This window comes from Pteropus alecto, unplaced genomic scaffold, assembly GCF_000325575.1.
Source record: "Pteropus alecto unplaced genomic scaffold, ASM32557v1 scaffold79, whole genome shotgun sequence".
Taxonomy (NCBI): Eukaryota; Metazoa; Chordata; class Mammalia; order Chiroptera; family Pteropodidae; genus Pteropus; species Pteropus alecto.
This window is the reverse complement of record NW_006494612.1, coordinates 12,626,623-12,646,888: the sequence shown is the minus strand read 5'-3', so window position 1 is coordinate 12,646,888 and position 20,266 is coordinate 12,626,623. Positions and strand designations below refer to the sequence as shown.

General features: G+C 32.8%; 1 pseudogene; it reads left to right on the top strand.

Moving 5' to 3' along the window:
- Positions 1–340: 340 nt before the first annotated feature.
- LOC107196708 lies at positions 341–5,190 on the top strand (annotated as a pseudogene).
- Positions 5,191–20,266: the final 15,076 nt, after the last annotated feature.

Below are 20,266 nucleotides of genomic sequence, written 5' to 3'. Positions count from 1 at the left end.
AGGGGTGTGATAAAATAATTGCGGCAGTCAAATCTACAACTGAGAAACACAAAAATAGACAGATAGAAACAAAACAAATAGCAACCACCCCAGCAAAATTGTTAGAAACAAGGGAGAATTCCCAAAGGAAACAGTACTCAAGAAGCCAATATCCTGAAGAGAGAGGGGACTATGGATATGTGAGCTAATTCTACAGGCTCTTCATCCCTCAGGACATTTGATGCTTCTTGGCCTATATCTTGAAAGATAGTTCAGGAAGGGAATACCACTACTAACAGCATAAAAAACAGCAAATATTCTGTCAATATAATGGCTAGAGAGGGAACAAAAAGTGAAGATCATGGCTACAGAAAAAGAATTTGGGAGAGAAGTTGTTCGAGTAGCTATATCCCTGTGAGAATGTGGCATAGAAAATTAAGCCTAACATTATATTAATTTTTCTCTTAAGGCAATTACCAATTCTTAAACTGCACAAGGCAGAAGATAAGAAGCCAGGTAGAAAGCTTGCCAAATAAGCATTGTCTGCAGTTTACAGGGCTGAGAAGACACAAATTAGAGCTCAAGAGCCACCAAGGAGAGTTACCCTGTTAAACACCTCATTACCTCAGTTGGAACCCCGAGTGGGCTATGCCTTATTAGAGGGGGCCAAGCAGTAGAGAGAAAAATAAACCATGTTACAGTCACACAATTGAGTGCTAAAGAGCAATAAGAATAAATGACCCGTTGCAACACAAAACTATGTGGATGTTTCTCATGGCACATATTGAGCTAAAGAAGTCACAGAAATAAGCACTTAACAAAAGATTCCTTTTATATTAAGTTCGAAAGCAGGGAAAGCTAGAGAGACCATTGCTGGTCTTGTTCTATTTCTTGATCTGTGAGCATAATTTTACATTAAGAAAATCTTCAGATATATGTTTATTATTTGTAAATATTTGTACGTGTATTTAATATTTCTGTGAAAAGTTACTTAATAAAAGGGAGTTTAAAATCCAATGAATATTTGAGTACTTAGATCTTTAATGTCTTAGGCAAGAAGACATAAGTTAAAATGTCAGTTTTATACATATTTTATTGAAGAAAAATAGGACAATCAATACATAACTTTTGAGCTTAAAATGTAGTGAACTGGGAGAAAATTCTGTAAAGAAAGTGGAATAGAAATAAGAGCTTGAGGAGTAAAAAGAAAATATAAAGTTTCAAAATGTTACAAAAGCATGTCCATGAATTTTTTAATATTTAAATTTTTCTTTTATTATTTATATAGTCTCATTTATTGCATTCATATATCTGATTCATTTTGGATTAATTCATGTGAGATATGGATCAAATTTTACCTTTTTCAAGTGGCTATTCATTCAGTCAGCTACCAACGATATTTATTAAAAGTTCAATCTTTGCCCATCTTTTGAGATACTTCTTTTACAGTATACTAAATATGTGCTAGAATATATTATTAATGCCTCCTTGTCTATTCAAGCATCTGTACCAAGCAGTTTTAATTCTGAATATGTGCAATTCTCTCCTTACAGCTTTTGTTGTTCAGTGTTTTCCTGACTACTCTTGAATATTTTACCAATTGAAATGAAGTATAAACTAGTTCTATACAGAAGCTTATGGATAATTTTTGTGGAATAGCATTAAATATTTAATTTAAAGGGAACTGAAATCTATATGATATTGAGTTATGTTATCTAAGAATATGGGATGTCTTTACAACTGTTCAAATATAAATTTGTGTCTTTCTGGTGTGTTTTAAAGCTTTCTAATAATGATTTGAAACAGTTCTTTTAACTTTATTCCTCAATATTTTACCTTTTTTTTTTTTTTTGCTATTGTAAATAGAACTTCTCAAACATTATATTCTCTACTACCTGGTTTACATATATTGTTTACATGTATAAAGGCCATTGATTACCCATATTAAGTTTATATTCTATATGTTACTAAATTCTTTTATTGAGTTAATTTTGCCACCAATTCTCTAAGTATTTTAGGTATACTAACATATTGTTGGCAAAAGTGTTTTTCATTTTCCTAATTTTATGCTTTTAATTTATTTCTTTTTTTAATTTCAATAGCTCATACGTGCACTATACTATTGAATAAATAATTGTAAAGATTTCCCAAGTGCAGTTATTGAAGGGCCTCACGAGCATTTATGTTCCTCCTCGCTACACTCTGGCATCATTGTGGCCTGCTGTCTGTTCCTTAGATAAGTTGATTTCTGGATGAGATCTTCACAATTTATCCCTCTGGATAGAATCATCTTCTACCCATTTTTCATCTGGTGAACTTCTAATACAATGTTAGGTTTCAGTTCTAATATTAGTTCCTTAAAGAAATCTCCCATGGCTGCCACAATTCCATGCTCATCTTGAGTAACTATATTTTTCACATTAGCATGGTCTTCTTCCATTAATTTTCCTGAAGACAATGTATAACAATTCTATTTTGCTCTTTATACATGTTGTATATTTATTAGATTAATGGCAATCTCTATCTCATTCTTTACTCATGAGGACAGGATCCTTGTTGTTTCCCACATTGCTAAATCACCAATGCCTAATATATGTTGACACTCTGTTGGAGCATAATACATATTTTTAAGCAAATGAATAGATTAAAAATGAAATTTATGTATCATCTTTGATACATGCCAAAAGTTCAACTGAAAATTGAACAATTATTCTTTTTAAAACTTTAAATGTTGCAGATAGAAATTGTGACAGTATAGAGTTTAAAAGAAAGGAATCTAGAAGTAAAATATTTGAGTTTGAATTCTGTCACTTATTAGTTGTGTAAACATAGCTAAGTCACTTATGTTTCTCCCCCCATTTTTTAATAACAATATTTTATGTGACTTATATAAGAATTAAACATATTAGTACATGTAAACACTCAGAACCAATACAGAAGGAGCTTTCAAAATTTTTTTAATTTTTTTCATTGCAAGCTGAAATCATCTCTGACTGATTCAAAGCAATAATTCTAAGTTTAGCTTTTGAGTTTCTGTAAAGAAAGAGGTGATTAAATATATCATTTTAAAAAGCATACACAATTGCTAACCTTAAGCTTTAGCCTAAGTTTTAAATTCTGTTTATCTGTAGTTTCCTCTGTTGTGAAAGAAAAAAAAGATATGGTAAGGTCAATAAAATAGTTAGATAAAAGATAATAAATTGAAACTTCCCCAGATTGTAATGCTAACCAGGTAGGGGCGATTCACTGACAATACGGATCTGAAAATACACACTAATAAATAAAGCTGGAATGAAATTTATTGATGCTTTGATAACTATCCATCTCTCTCTCTATATAAAATATGTAATATATGTAATATGTAATATATATATATATATATGTTTATGTAACATATATGTTTAAACATATGTAAAACATGTTCAATCCATTTCTCGTTAGCCCAGAGATTACTTGTTGGCGGCGTTTGTGGCTGCAGCATTTACCCCAAGATAACTCACGGATTATAGTCCTAACCTTACCCCCAAAGTTTCCCATGACATATCTAGCTTTTATTATTATTTTCACATCACTCTAATATATCAATAACCTTTAGAAACAAATTACATTGTTCTATTTACAGTGTTTTGTTTTTAGTAGTGGTATTTCCGTTTACGAAATATAGTAATTCTTGATCACTGAATATGTCAAATTCTAGAAAATGTAGCATTCTTACACATAATGTTTGCATCGTTCTCAGTGTTTAGCCAAAGATTCATTTGATAAGTCCGATTTTTCCTAAATAGACGATTCTGATCATTTTTCAGATAGTACTTCTGAAGACTGTATGGACAGGTATGGACAGGCCTCTGTCCTATTTAGAATCTGATGAAATAGCCCTGCATCAGCTGACTCAGGTTGCTCTCTCAAATGGTCAACTCATGTTATGACTCTACATCAAAGGTATGACTTTATTGGCATACTTGGCAGAAAAGTTGAGGTCACTGATACCACTGACCCACTGCAGAATTTTGAACTGTTCTTTCCTGAGGAATTAATTTCAAAAATTACCAGTAAAAGGAATGCCCACCTGGTCCTTGTTGGCTTCAAATCCACCTGGTCCGAAAGAACTTTCATGAATAAATAAATGGAAAGACTGACAATAATGAACTGAAAGTCTTTTTCACAGTAATGTTACTGCAAGGTATTGTGTAGAAACCTGAGCTGGACATGTTTTGGTCAACAAGGCCTCTTTTGGATGAGCCTAATGTCAGGCAAATTATGACTGGTAAAAGATTTTTACTTTTGCTTCAATGCCTGCATTTTGTCAACAAATCTTCCATATCCACTGTCAATCAAATGCCTAAATTTCATTGCAGAAGATCAATCCTGTGTTGGACTATCTTGTAAATAAGTTTTTAATTGTATATATTCCAAATAGAAACATTGCAGTCAAAGAATCACTGGGCGATTAGCTATGAAGCAGTACATCCCGACCAAATGAGCATGATTTGGTCTCAAGCTATATGTACTTTATGAAAATCAATCTGGTTACATGTGGAACGCGCTTGTTCACACAGGGTCCAGTATGAATTTGAAAGATTCAGCTGATGGTCTGAATTTGTCGCACTTTGTTCTTACCTTGGTCAATGACTTTCTTGGCCAAGGATATGTATCTTCCTTGATAACTTTTATGTATCTCCCATGATTTTCAGAGAATTACATCAAAACAGGATTGATGCAGTTGGGACAGCTCGTTTGAACAGAAAACAGATGCCAAATGATCCGGAAAAAAAAAAAAAAAAAAGATTGTGAAGGGGATGATTGTAGCCAGATTCTATGGTGAACTTATGGAACTGAAATGGTGTGACAAGAAGGTGACAATGTTGTCAACATTCCACAATGATACTGTTATTGAAGTAGACAACAGAAATGGAAAGAAAACTAAGAAGCCATGTGTCATTGTAAATTATAAGAAGAATATGGGAGCAGTGGACTTGGCTGATCAGATGCTCACTTCTTATCCAACTAGGCACAAAGGCACAAGTTTTGGTATAAGACATTCTTTCTCCACCTTCTAATTATTATAGTGCTTAACTCCCACATCCTGTTCAAGAAGGACAATCCTGAGCACACAATCAGCCATGTACACTTTAGACTGACGTTGATTGAAAGAACACTGGAAAGCATCACAGGCCAGGGCAGCAACAAATTCAAGGTCATCCATGCTGATCACCATACACATTTCTATTGCATTAGGATTAGAGACGAGTTCTATTTAGAAATAACTCCAAAAATAGTTTTATATTTTATTTTCACATTGCAAACCAGCCAGATTTGCTTCAGCCTCAAAGATCATGTTTGTGTAAAATTAAATTAACACTGGCAGCAAGCTATATATTTTTTTTTCTAAATGGGAAAAAGGTTAATATCATTCTCCGATTTTCAAATTTTGACCAATGATAAATATTATCAGATATTTTTTCAACAAATTTATCAGAACTCTCAATTCACATAATATTTACATAAATTTTAAATGTTATAACTAAAATTTGAACCACTAGGGAATATATAATTTTATGAAATTGAATTAAACTCAAATATTTTAGATTATGAAATGGCTTTAAACACCTTTGTCTTAGGAACACAATATAATCTAACAAAACTTTTTCTCTTTGAAGTTATTTTACTTTTAGAAAGTGTAATTATTGCTACTAGTTGCCTACTCAATACTCGATGCACTCTTCCTTTATTGCTTATTAACAAGTCTCTAATTATAACAATATACACAGCTAGGAGTAGTAATGTGCACAGTCTTACCTAAGAAAATTAAACAGAAGACTTCTAATTTCAGTTCCAACATCTAAAGCTCTTAAAAGTTGTTACTCTCATCATTACAAAAACAACAAAAAGCTGAGAAAACTGAAAAGTAATGACTTTTTAAAAACCTATCAGAGAAATGAGATTACATAGAAAATTGCTATCCCCAAATCTGACGAGATTGGCAAATACAGAAAATTGCAGCCAAGATCAACCTACCTAAAAGCAGAAGCTACTAGAGCCACAGACTGGTAAGAATACTTAAATGGTAATGTTGTCGAATGGCTGGAGTTTGAGTATGGACAAACTTAAAAGTTAGAAACTACTCAAGATCTAAGTCTGAAGAAAGACCTCACACATTCATGTGTTTTAGTTCTAGGAAACCCACCAGGTTCTCATGGTAAAGATTTGGAAAAAAATGAAATGAAACAAAATAAAATAAAACAAAATAAAAACCTACTTTTTTCATCAGGAAGAAAGAAAGTAACCATTTTGAATTTTTTCCATAGTATTCCTCATAACTAAACTGTGCTAACCAAGGCAAAAAATCTACCCTATCAAAGCTATTTTCCAACTTGGGAAAAGGGCAGTTAGCTAAATTCAGATCCCTCTAGCTATCCTATATCATTAAAGGGTAAGGGGATGAAAGGACACAAGAAACATTTCTTAAGGCCAAGCCCAAGGATTCAGGCCCACTAAAAGACTGAGATTTAATCGCAATATTATAGAATGCTTCCTCTCTCCATGCCTTGCCATCACATCAACAATGCTCCAGTATAATAGAAGTAGATTACAATTTAAATGAGATTCAAGGCACAGACTCAATTTAAGAAGGAGTACTTAGGGAAAACTAAAGACAACATGGTCTCCCCAACCCCTCAAAACAAACAAACAAACAAACAAATAAACCAAAACCAAGACATTTGAGGAAACTGAAGCCTCTGGCATCTACAGCTACAATAAACATTAAGCACAGCCCAGCACCTAGCCAGATTACCATAAACTTTATATTAAAGGCCTATTTACCTCAATTCCCATTGCATGACACACCACGTTTCCCTTTGAACAAAAAAATTACAAAGCACGTTAAAAGGCAAGACAAAACACAATCTGAAGAGCAAGGCAAGCATCAGAATTACAGATGATTAGAACACACATGATGAGGATGTGGAGCAACAGAAGTTTCATTCATTACTGGTAGAAATGCAAAATAGTACAGATACTTTGGAAAATAGTTTGCCATAAGCTAAACACAGTCTTATCATATGATCCAATTATCATATGATACCCAGTTCTGCTGAAAAATTATGTCCATACTAAAATCTCCACAAAATAATTTATAGTAGTTTTATTAGTAATCATCAAGAACCAGAAGCAACTAAGATGTTTTTCAACAGGTAAGTAGATAAATAAGCTGTGGTAAATTCATACAATGGAATATTTTTCTTTGATAAAAAGAAATGAGCTACCCAGCCAGAAAAAGATATGGAGGAATCTTAAACGCATATCACTAAGTGAAAGAAGCTCATCTGAAAAGGCTATATACTCTATGATTATAATTATATGACATCTGAAAAAAGTACATCTCTAGAAACCACTAAAGTTATTATTTCCCAGGGTTTCAAGATGACAGGAAGAGTTAATACACAAAGGGTTTTTTAAGGTAGTGAAACTATTCTGTACGATACTAAAATGATAGATACACGACACTTTGCATTTGTCAAAACTTATAAAAGTTTCCAACACAAAAAGTGAACTTTCGAGTATACGAATTGTAAAAGATTGTCTAGGAGGTTGAAGACTCCAAGAAAAAAATCCAAACTATGGCAAGAGACTCTACCTATATTACAAATGTATGAAAAGGTAAATGGAATTTGTAAGACTAAAGGTAAAAGGAATTGCCCATAAGAACGGTATTATAAAGTGTTTATAAAGTGTTTATTATGGGGGTATAGTTTAACAAGTGTTTATTATGGGGGTATAGTTTAACAACTTTGGTTCTGCTACACATGTATGGTGTAATTGATCAACTGAGTAAATAGATAACAGTTGATAGGAGCCAAGATTCTAACTGTTAGAGTGGGAACATATAGGTAAGCAAAAAGAGGAGGCTAGAATGATTCATGTAGTAATGGATTAAAGTTACAAAGTGGATATGCCTAAGTAAGAGCTCATACATTACTATATATAGATATAGTTACACATAAAAAGTGTAGGTAGGTAGATGATAGATTAGATAGATAGATAGATAGATAGATAGATAGATAGATAGATAGATAGAAAGATGATAGATAATCTGTATACACACTTTTTTTTTTTTTGCTCTAGCAGATGAGCAGGACTAATGGAAATGACTCCCCAGTGGCAACAAGCACATCTAGCATCCAGGTCTTGGTTTCTAATACCATTCTCCCATAAAAGAGACCAAGACTCCTTGAAGAAATGGCTGATCCCAAGACTGGAGCAAGAAATATACAATATAAGCCTGAAGCATTGTGTAACGCCAGAAAGTAGAAAGTGTTAAAAAATCGATGGCGGCTTGTCAAGAGTACAGAACCCAATTAAAAGAGCTCTCAATGGTCAAAGCTCGAACAATCTGAGTGACAAAATATAAAGTAACACTGGATTATAAAGCAACTTGGACTATAAGCATAAATTTCCATGAGCCCATGCTAATCTGAATAAATGCTTGAATCAATTAATATGGGGAGGGGAGACAAATCTCCCATGTAGAAGAATTTCAAATAAATTATTTAGATATGCCACCCTAAAAGAGAAGGATCATAATTCAGCATTCATTAAATACTGGCTGTGTGTAGTATCTTCCTTCCAGAGTGTAGTATGGAAGGGGAAAAATGAGAGGTCCTTCACAATAAACACTAATAAACCAATAAACACTACTTCCGTCAGGTGATCAAGGTCAACATCAACAGTCATAAATCATGTGATAAAAATGGCATCTTAACTCTGTGATCCCAAAAGCTCATAACTCCAGTCAGGTGATGAGGAGAAGAAAAAAAAAAAAAAACAGACAAATTCCATCCTGCAATAAACTTGACCAATAATTCTTAAAACGGTTAAGGTCAGTGAAAAAATAGGAACTGTCACAACCAAGATGAACCTAAGGAGACATAACTGCCCAGTGAACTGTGGTATCATAGATGGGATTCTGAGACAGAAAAAGGACATTATATCAAAACTAAGGAACTTTGTATAAACTATGGATTAATTAATAATGATGTGTCAAGAGTAAGTCACTAATGGTAACAAACATACCATAGTAATGTAAGATGTTAATAATAGGGAGAAACTATGTGTGGGGGAGTATATATGAACTCCGTACTATTTGCTCAAATTTTCTGTATATCTTAGTGTTCTGAAAAATAAAGTCTATTCATTTTTTTTTTTTTAAATGTGAGTGGAAGTCTACTAAGAGGGCTTCTAGGAAGCAACAAAATTTTTTTAGTAAATAGTCAAAGACCTTGCAGACACCATCTGCCTTTTGCCTTGAGTCCTTTCCTTCTAACTTCCTGCAGAGCAGAGATGGTTACTAAAGTAAAGTAGCCTTCTTGGAACAATGACAAAGAAAACTGGATAGATAATCACTGGGTTCTCACTGACTATCTTGAAGAGTAGCTATGTTATATTGTGAATTGACATTGCTTATAGCTCTGCAATGTGCATTTTTTAAAGAAAAAAATCATGTCTAATACTATGTGAATTAGAATTATGGGGGGTCCATTATACTAGAGCACGCTAAAAACAATGTTTAAGAATTATTTTGTCCCAACTTGCACCTAGATCATCAGTTTATTTCCTTGATAAGGTAAAAGGCCAGATACTTCTTAACTCTTACAAAAATTATAAACCTAATCCTTATTCTCTTTCAAATATCTCTGAGATAAATTTAAAATTCATAAATTATAAAATGAGAGTAGTAATATTGGGAGAATACCATTTGAAGTACACTGATTTCTCCATTATATAATTTATTTTATTTTTGACGTAAACTATAAATCAGCAGTGAGATATGCCTGAACCTTTGGTATAGTTTGCAGGCAAAAATCACTTTGATTGATTTGCTTCTAGTCTGATATCGTCAATCTACACTGAGTATCAACATTAGGCAGAGTTCTGTGCAACTCCCTGTTGCATCTATTATATAAAAAATAATAGTACAATATATCAAACTGTATATTTCTATGAGGGTTTCAGGAGAATGGCTGACTAAAAAGTGTATTTCTTCTGAGTAATTGGATTATTTTTATGAGCACTGTGAATTGTGCAATTATGTAGGTTTTTACTTTAACATCGGCTGGTAGAATGCTTTCAATCAAAATTTTGGATTACCTTAAGCAAGTCCATAAATAAGATACTGACAAATATGTGAAGCACTTTTTCCACCATTCTATCCTACTATACCCACAGTTTGTACTAAGAACTGATCACAACATCTTTGCTGCTGAGAAACTGTATATCTACAGCATCAGCTGCAAGTTTCAGTCAGGCATATCAATTGGTTAGACCAATTCAACATATATTGTGTGGCTCATTATCATATGCATATTAATTTCCTTGATTTCTATAGGATTTTATGATCCTATGATTGTTTTCTTTATTTTTTCACTTTCACTTTTAACCTTTAGCATTTCATTTTAAAGCAAGGGTAGTTTCCATTGTTTTGTTCTGCCTTGATCCCGAACTTCAAAAAGGAACAACACTCACTAGTTTTGGAAATACTCCTTCAAATCTTATATTTAATACAAATTATCTTTCTTTCTGAGCATTGTGATTGGTGTGAAAACATAATGAAAGACAATCTTTAAGAGTTTTTAAAGAATATTTTTATGAAATATTGAGTAGATACAAAATAATATTTATCAACTATATGTAAGAAATAAAGCATTACAACATAGCTCTCAAAATCATAATTTGCAATGCATCGGTATACGAGGTTTTCTATGGCATTTAAATAGAAATGAAACCATTCAACCATAGGGCATGTGCTTTTTCAAATCTAGGAAGTAAAATCACGGGGTTTTTTTTCTCCCCAAAGGGTTTCTATCAATTTATACTCCACCACACAGTGTGATTGCATTCAACTTGCTTTATATTTGTGCCAAGTTTTACTTGGTAGGCCTTTTTAGTCTTACCCCCAAAATCTGAAGTTTGTGTAATGGTAGGTTATTCTGATTTCTTTGTATAGCAGTCCCCCCTCATCAATGGGGGATACCTTCCAAGACTCCCCAGCGGGTGCCTGAAACCACAGAGTATCCAATCCTATTTACTATGTTTTTTCCTATTCATACATACCTGTGATAAAGTTAAATTTATATTTTAGTCATAGTAAGAGATTAACAATAATAACTACTACTAAAATAGAATAATTATAACAATATACTGTAGTACAAGTTATGCGAATGTGGCCTCTCACTCTCTCTCTAACTGATCTTATCAGCCAGGAAGGCTACTAAGTGACTAACGTGTGGGGAGCATGTACAGCATAGATACAGTGGACAAAGGGATGATTCACATCCTGGGCAGAATGGAGCAGGATGGCATAAGAAGTAAAACTTATGAATTATTTATTTTTGGAATTTTAATATTCTTAGACTGCTGTTAACTAAGGCAAACTGAAAACATGGGAAGCAAAACTGCAGATAAGGGTGGGCTACTGTACATCCCTTGTTGTTAATAAAGTTGAGCAGATTTTCTTATGTTTATTAGCCATTCAGGTATCTCCTTTTGTATAGTGCCTATTAATCTCTCTGCCTGCTTTTTTATTGTGCTATTTGAATTTTTCTTGTTGACTTATAACATTAAAAATATAATTTCTGAATACTAATTCTTTGTCAATTTTAGGTATAACATAAAATTCTTCCCAGTTTTTTGGATTGTTTTTCATTCCCTTTATTTACATTGAATATATTGAAACCAAAAAGATTTTTTCATCTGAAGGCACAATAAAGAGAGCTCTCTCAACATAGCACCTATTTTTCAAGGCAGCAGGAGAGCATCTGCTCCTGCTTCTTGCGTCTTTAATGGATCACTGATTAGGCTGTGCTCACCCAAGACGATCTGTCTTTTGATTAACTCAAAGTCAGCTGATTGCTACATGTATACAATCCCTTTTGCTAGGTAATGTAACACGAAACAAAAGTAGATATGCCGCCATATCCACGGGTTTAGCCTGTATTTTAATGAGAGGAGATTATACAGGTGTGCACAACAAAATGTGAGAATCTTGGGAATTCCACATACCACAAGATCTAATTTCACTTATATCCTTTTGGAGAGCCAATTGGCCCAAGCTCATTTTGTTCATTTTATATCTCACTACCCTGTACTGATAAATCTTTCATAAATCAAGTTTCCATACTGTCTGAGCATATTCTGGATTCTCTATTCAGTTTCATGGTGCAATTACTCTTTACTATGCCATCTGAATTACTAAAGCTTTATAATAATTATTGACATTAGGTCAGTAAGTCATCTAACCTTATATCTCTTCAGAAGGGTACTAGCTATACTTGGCACTATTCTATTTAAATCCTAGAATTAATTGACCAAGATTTAAAAACACTCTCATCAGGATTTGGAAAGAATTGACACCTTAAATAATTTACGAATATTGTATTTGTCATTTTAAATTTATTTAGATGGTCTTTTTAATAGTTTGCAATAAAGTTTTAAAGTTTTCATGAATATCTTAAATATTTTTGTTAGATTCTTTTCTCATGTATTTTATATTTTGATGTTCTTATAAATAGTATATTTAAGTAAACTACTTTATAAACTACTTTTTTGTGAGTATAAGGAATGCAATCTAATCTTGTGTATTTATATTTTATCTCCTATCTTGCTAAGGACTTCAACTAGTTCTAAGAATTAAACTACAGATTCTTTTGGATTATTTACATAGATAATTATATAGTCTATTAATAGCATGCTTTTTGTTTTTTTCTTTATTTTGATGTAGTTTACATTGCTTTTCTTTCTAGCTAGAACTTTAGTAAATCATTAAGTGGGAGAAGTGATAGCTTGCATCCTTGTGTTGTTGAACTTAGAGCAAAGACCTTCAATGCTTTACCATTAATAATCATTTCCGCTCTTATTTTTATAGACATACCAGATACTCCACATGTTGTTTGCTAATACTCAGGACTATCTTTATCCATTTTAGATCATCACTGACTCTCAGAGATGTAAAACCTTGAAGTTACATTTCCCAGACTCATCAGTGACTGGAGTCCCAGATAAATTCACCATGAGAAGCACTGGGATGATTTGTGGACTATGGAAAAAATGAGCAGTAGGTAGCTATGGAGAGGGGTGGGTGTCGGGTTTATTAAGGTTTTGGGTATTCTGAGAACTAATCACTTCATTGTTGATGGAATCTAGATATATTAGTGACTTTCTGTCATTTAAACACACCCTGATTTTTTTGTAAATGGCCTTGCAGATGTTTGCTCCCCCAGGCTTCAAAGTATTGTGCAAGTTTCTAATACTTTGTACTAAATGTCATTTCATTTTAAAATGCCTAGAGTCACTTTAGTTTCCAGACCTCACCAAATCAACATTTGTTACCAGTAGTGATTCTAAAGAAACAACCCCGAATATGAGAATCTGGGTTTGGTTCTCTGATCTAGTTAGATTTGAAAGCAGTAATAATCTCATTACCAGTATACGTAAAATACTGGCATGTAGTGGCCAAAAATAAAAAGCTTAAATTTACAAATTTATATTGCTTAGTGTTTGAAATTATGTGGAAATTAAAATAAAACAGGATTTGAATGAGTATATTACTCCTGCGATGAAACATTGTGGTGAAAAACATGAGTATAAAGAACTATGGATATAGGATGGATGACTCATACTATAATAAAGAGCTTATAAAGAAATTGCAAGTCAAACATTTAAATTCTCAGGTGAAAGTATAGCCGAAAACCAGAGAGCCCCTTTGATTTCCCTTTTTTCCCTATGTAGTTGCAGACAAGGATTATTGAAAATCAGAAAGAAATTTTAATCCTGTGGGTTGCTGAATTACAGTGCAGGTTGAATTCACAACCTTATCAAATGTGTATCCTTAATGTTAAGACTCTGATTGGTAAAGAATGGTTCCCCTAGAACTGAAACTGAGACATTTGTTTGGATTCTCAATAATAGAAATATCTTCCAATCCAAGATCTCACTGAGCCTATCTTACTGTGATAAACATACTTTCTGCCACTGCCTCCACTTTCTGAAGACCCTATAATGATATCATTTGAGCGACTTACCTTGCAAGGAAAGCTGATTCCTCTCAGGACCCATGTTATCCACTCTCAATACTTATAGACCTATATTTAGTGTCATATCTTAGCAACTCAGGAAGACAAATTAAAATCTGTTTCAGGAGGAGGTACATGTACACCAAATAAACTGCAAGGTTTATTAATATATATATTTACAGAAACCTTTGGAGTATATAAAGATGTCGATTCCAAGGTTATTAGATCAAGGAGGAATAAAATGATTTGGGATTTCTCCAAATTTATTAGTTATGAGAACACTTTCTACAGGTTCTGAATTTAATGTATAAGCTTGAGCAATTGAGAATAGCATAATTGTTTAGTTGCTTAATAAAATGTCAGCGACACATGAAAGAAAGCTGAGATACAGGATGAAAGACTTCTAATGGATCAGACATATATTGGGGATGGGAAAGTGCAGAAATAAGGTTTTTTTCAGCAATTTCTGAATATCTTCCTGAGCATGCACTCCACGTAGATGAAGTAGGAAGCAGAAAGCATAGATATTAGTTTTTATGTAATTCTTAAAATTCACCTTTCTAATCTTTGTTGCAGCCTGCAAAGGTTTTATAAACCTCTATTTTTCTAAAATAAACTTCTTCCCATTTGATTGTCTAGGGTAGTTTCTGCTTTCCTTACCTAATTCTGATGATTTCCCCTTCCAAGATCCATTTTCACCTTGGACATGACATTCCCATCAGAAGCATTCTAATATTTGAATACCTGGTATTCCAGTAGCTCCTCTTCCTATCTAAGTAAAATAAATTCTCAGTAGTAACAGAAAATTATTTCACACTGCTTACCACTGAACTTCCTGAAGGCACTGAAATTTAAGACATCTCTGCATCACAGGTTCACCCCTGCCTTCACCACAGTGTGGATATATAAGCCTATGCATTCTCATTTTTCCCTAAGCTATTTTGAGTCAGGTTGCTATCACTTACAATAAACACAAACATATACACATATAAATACATGAACAGGACTTTAGACATACTATATTTAGACAAGCTATATTTTAACATAAATAGGAATAGGCCGAAATGGAATTAATATGTATTGAGTTTTGTAAAACACCTGATTTTTACCCTATGCTCTATAAACTGTCAACAATGAGAAATACCACTATTAAGACATAATCTCATGACAGAAAAGGTAGAAAAAGTCCATAAGACATAGCAATGTTAATGGTTCTGTGACATAGAAATCTCAAGAATTTATACGGGGTTTTTGCCAAGGATATGCATATATATAAATGTTATAAGTGTAATACATACATATTATATGTGTTACATACATATAAATCATATTATATTGATGTGCATGTTTATAAATTCTATTATATATTAACAGTGATCAACTATTGGATTCAATCATCTGATACATTATCATAAGTGCTGTAAACATGCTGATCATAAAATACACATATTTGCTAAACTATTTGAGGTTACAAAATTTCCTGGAAACTTTTGTGAGCTAAACAGAAAAAAAATCATATTTAATAGACTACAGTGATCTTTTCACCATGAGCCCAGATTCCTTAGCTCTAAAACAGAGTCATTGTTTCTGCTATAAAATCTCGTTGTCAAATCTAGAAGACATAAACATGACAAAATTTTCCATTATGCCAAGTGATTCTTATTTTACTATGCAGTAACCCTTTAAGCTCTGTATTAATTATTCAAAGAAGAAAGGAGATCATTACAGCATTTCTGATAATTAAAAGTATGCTTTCAATATAACTTTAAAGAGAAAGAAGCAGCAGCAATTTATTGTGTATATTTTTCCTTTAGATGAAAAACATAATAAGCTAATAAGTAAATAAACTTGCTAATGCACAATCCTGGCTTATTTTGAATTTCCTAAGCTTTTAGGAACATATACATTTACATAATGTATGATTAATTATGCATTACAAGAACAATGACCATCTCTGTTCCATTTAGCACCTTTGAACTTAGGTTTCCTGTCCAGGGAATAATGAGCAGGAACTGAATTTCAATAGTGAAATTCAAATCTATATTCAAACATAAAAGTCGAAAGCAATTAATTCAGAGTGTTTACCAGTCTCTATAATTTTGAATCAGTCAGTGCTACTAAAAGTAGATCACCTTATCTAGATGCTACAGAAGATCAAATTAGTCTTTCTGGTCATTAGGGCATTATCTTTAAAATTACAGCCACATCCAGTCAATGTTCTTTCAGTGACCTGAAAAGTAAATATATTTCTAAATTATTTAACTTACATTCCATAAATTTAGGAAATTGCTATCTCTTTACTACATTATAAAAGGTCCCTTTTTATCTGACTCCTGGTTCTTTTGCCCTCTTCATCCATTATGATTGCTCTCATCGAAATTTGTGCTTTCTGTTCCTGGAATACTGCTTACAGTTGTTTGAATGAAACTTGCTGCTTTGACTTTTTACCTCCTCTTTTCTCATCACCCAACTACATATATTTAGTTGGATATTTATTCCTTCTTCTGTGATATAGTACTATACATACATTCACACACACACACACACACACACACACACACACACAAACACACACAAACACAGAATACAGAAAACATTAAACATTAATTGCATGTAATGAAATGGATAGTTACAGGGCTGTGTGAAATGGATTTTCTTATACAGTCATATATATAAAATTTTTTATTGAATACACAGTATGTGCAAAGACATATAGACAGATATTAGGTCCATGGCAGATATAAAAATGAGTAAGCAGAAATGGCACTGGCCTTAAAAGACTTAGAAACTCAAGCTGGTGCAGGTCTTTAAGTAACTGTAATGTATGACAAAATAAAATCACTTCCACAAGGCAGGTACGTATGTTCAGGAATATATTGTGAAAGGGGCAATTGTTTCAACTGAGGAAAGGAAAGATTTCATGGGTGACCCATTTAATCTAAAGCACAAAGGCAATAAAACTTCCATGAGTATACAAATGAATAATGGATGTTAGATCATTTTTGTTTATTTGTAAGGAATGCAAGAACATAGGGTAGTATGAGAAAGGTTTTGTGGCTAGAACTCAGATGCACAAAAAATATAGGTACATTAATTAGCAGTTGTCAAGAATAGAAACAAATTGGAGCTAGTTTACAAAATAAAATTTGGATAGAACCAGGATAAAACTGTCCTAAGAAAACAGAACTATCTAGTAGAACTCAATGCTGGGGATCTGTTAAGGAACACAGATTGCAACAGCCAATGGAAAATCATCAAGATGCTTTTTAAATCTCTTATCTCTTTTTTTCTTTGCATACCTGATTATTTTATTTCTCTCATTTCTTCCCCAGCATTATGAAAGACCAAATATGAACATGCCATAGTTTTCAAGTATTCAGTTACAATTCTTGCCATAAGCAGGAAACAAACAAACAAACAAACAGAATGGCACATGATTGACACACAAGTCTACTATCCTGGAAGATTGATAAACCTCCCATCATGAATCAATGCCCACCACTGCGTTAATGACAAAATGCAGTGCATAAACTGTCTTACTTTATCCTCCTGATGAGGCCTATTATTATACACATGTTAAGAATTAAGCAATCTAGATACTTAATGAGGTCAAAGAACTTATACAAGTTCATAAATCAAGTAATTGAGTCATTGATACTATTAGGATTTTAACACGATCCGATAATCAGGAAGACTATACTTTTAACTATTATGTTATATTATTACTACTTCACACATTTGGTCCATTGGCTACCTGAGGGGAGAACAAAGATATCTAGCATAGCTAGAGCAAGTTCACATCCCTATTCTTTTCATTAATATCTTTTTTTATAGACTGCAATTGTCAGCCATCTAATGCGATGAGGACACATGTCCACTAATGAGTCACAGGAGTTGCACAGTGTAATGTGAGTTGATACTTTTTACTGTTTCAGCCAGTAAGTAGAAGATTAAAAAATATAAAATAAAATAAAAAGCAAATTCAGGTTGTTTCAAAGTATCACAGAAAAAATCAACTTGTACCAGGAAGCAGTTAATGAGATACCTCACCATATAAAGAGGCTTACCCAGCATATAAAAACATTAAGTTCTAACAATGGGACTAGAGACTCTACGTATCAATTAGTACTCCAGGTGGTTAAAAGTAGGAGGGAAATTCCAGCATCCACATAGAATAAGAAAATGCGTTTTCTCTACATAGATAAAAACTTAGACTTAGTTTGATTTCCAAATCCTCAACAATGAAGAATAGAATAAATGTGGAGCCAAAAAAAAGGCTGTAGGAAGACAAACTTTTGAAGCAAAATACTGCAGTAAACAGGAAGAAAATTAGTATAAAACTCTGAAAAAAAAAAAAACATAGATCCTGTTGAAAATAATATGTTTGCATTTGAAGACGTGTGATATATCTTTATGCTTTTTCAGTTAGTATTTTCTTTATGAGAAAAATCTAGGTTTGCCAAGAAAAAAGTGTGAGTAGGGTATTCTCAATGCAGGTCTCTCCTTATGGTAAATTCTGCCTCCTCCCCTCTATGACATTGACTTCCTCCATCAGTCTTGGGTTTTAGTATTATATACTAAAGTTTTATTTAATTATTTAATTGAGTAATTGGAAAATCACAATCTATACATGATTTAAAAAGTCTTGGGTATGCTATATTTTATCATTTCAAAGCTGACAAGATCCTGGATCATGTCAAAACCTGAGGTGTAAGCATGATATACGAAGCAGAATTCTGTAGAAGTGAAGTACATTAAGGTGAAAAATGTCAGCAGAAAAGTTAGAGAAATTATCTTCATAGATATTGAAGACCCCTAGATCATGATAGTTGTTTGAATGAGCTACTGATGAATAGCAGATAATTACTAAATATTGCAAGTTAGAATATAATCTGATGGCACAGCTGCAAAGAAAGTTACACATGAGAATGAGTATGTAATTGGCTATAGTAGTACTAGGAGCTGCGATTATGCCTTATCAGAGTGATAGCAGTACATGAAATGGGGAATTGGACAACATTCACTTCCATTCACTTAAGGGGTTTCTTCAAAGAAAAGACTTTCCTCATGGCAGAATCCGGTTAAGACTACGAAATAGATAATTATTTCAGTGAAAAGTTAATTTATATATGCTGAACCTCCTTTAGAAAACATGACAAAAAAATTTGAGATGGTAAATACATTTTAAAAATATGTAATGAATACCAACTCTATATCAGAAAACCAGAATGTAGTGAATTTCATTAAGATCTAAGCATTGGTTTCAATTTTGGACACAAAGGACAGAGTACCAGCACTCACGAAGCTTAGAGCAATAAACCTAAAATTTTACATGCTTAAAGATCATAAAGTGAGATGTATTTATTATCCGTAATATCTCCTTATGATAACATTTTGAAAGGGCTATGATGATTTCAGCGATATCTACATCTTAAGCTCCTTTTTGTTTCACCAAAAACATGTTTTAGTTGGTTTATATAAGGCAATGCACCAAGTAAACATCAATAGTATTAAAGAACCCTCAAACTTAGATATTAAAAGTCTAAATTCTTGAGCTCCTGGTGAGTTCTAATTATTCCTTAAAAAAGTACCTCCATAAGCAATTGCAAAAGAAAATATACATTCATATTTTGGGATTATACTTTTCTTATTACCACATTGTAGACACAATCTCCCAAAGATTAGTGATAATTATATTATCCTCAGAGGTACTATAATCAAAAGTACCATGTTGAGAACTATATACAGCAAATGGCAAAGCAATCTCTCACTTGACCAGTGGTGGTAATGTGGGCGTTTCACTTGGTCTATTTTGCAGGTCATGCATTAAACTTTGTACTATGCTTGGATACCAACTATATAACCCTGGAAATAGCTATAAGTTTCTTTATACTTAGTGTTTAAAGAAAATTACTATATTTAGGATATAAGAAAACCTAGATTTGGCAGTTTTCACCTCAACTATTATTGAATATTTTACAACTGTGAAAACACCACTAACCCCTTTCAGCTGAAGCAGGCCTTATAAAAATCAGGTATTCACAAGATACTTTATCATCCCATTCTCTTCTCTTTTTTTGTTTTGTTTTCACTAGTACTTGTTTATAAGAAATTTGTTAAGTTGCTACATATAGAAGTTTCCATTTCTTATTTTATTTAGATGGTAAGTTTTGGGAGAGGACAAACATGATTGGAAAAGGACGAAATGGTAAATGTGG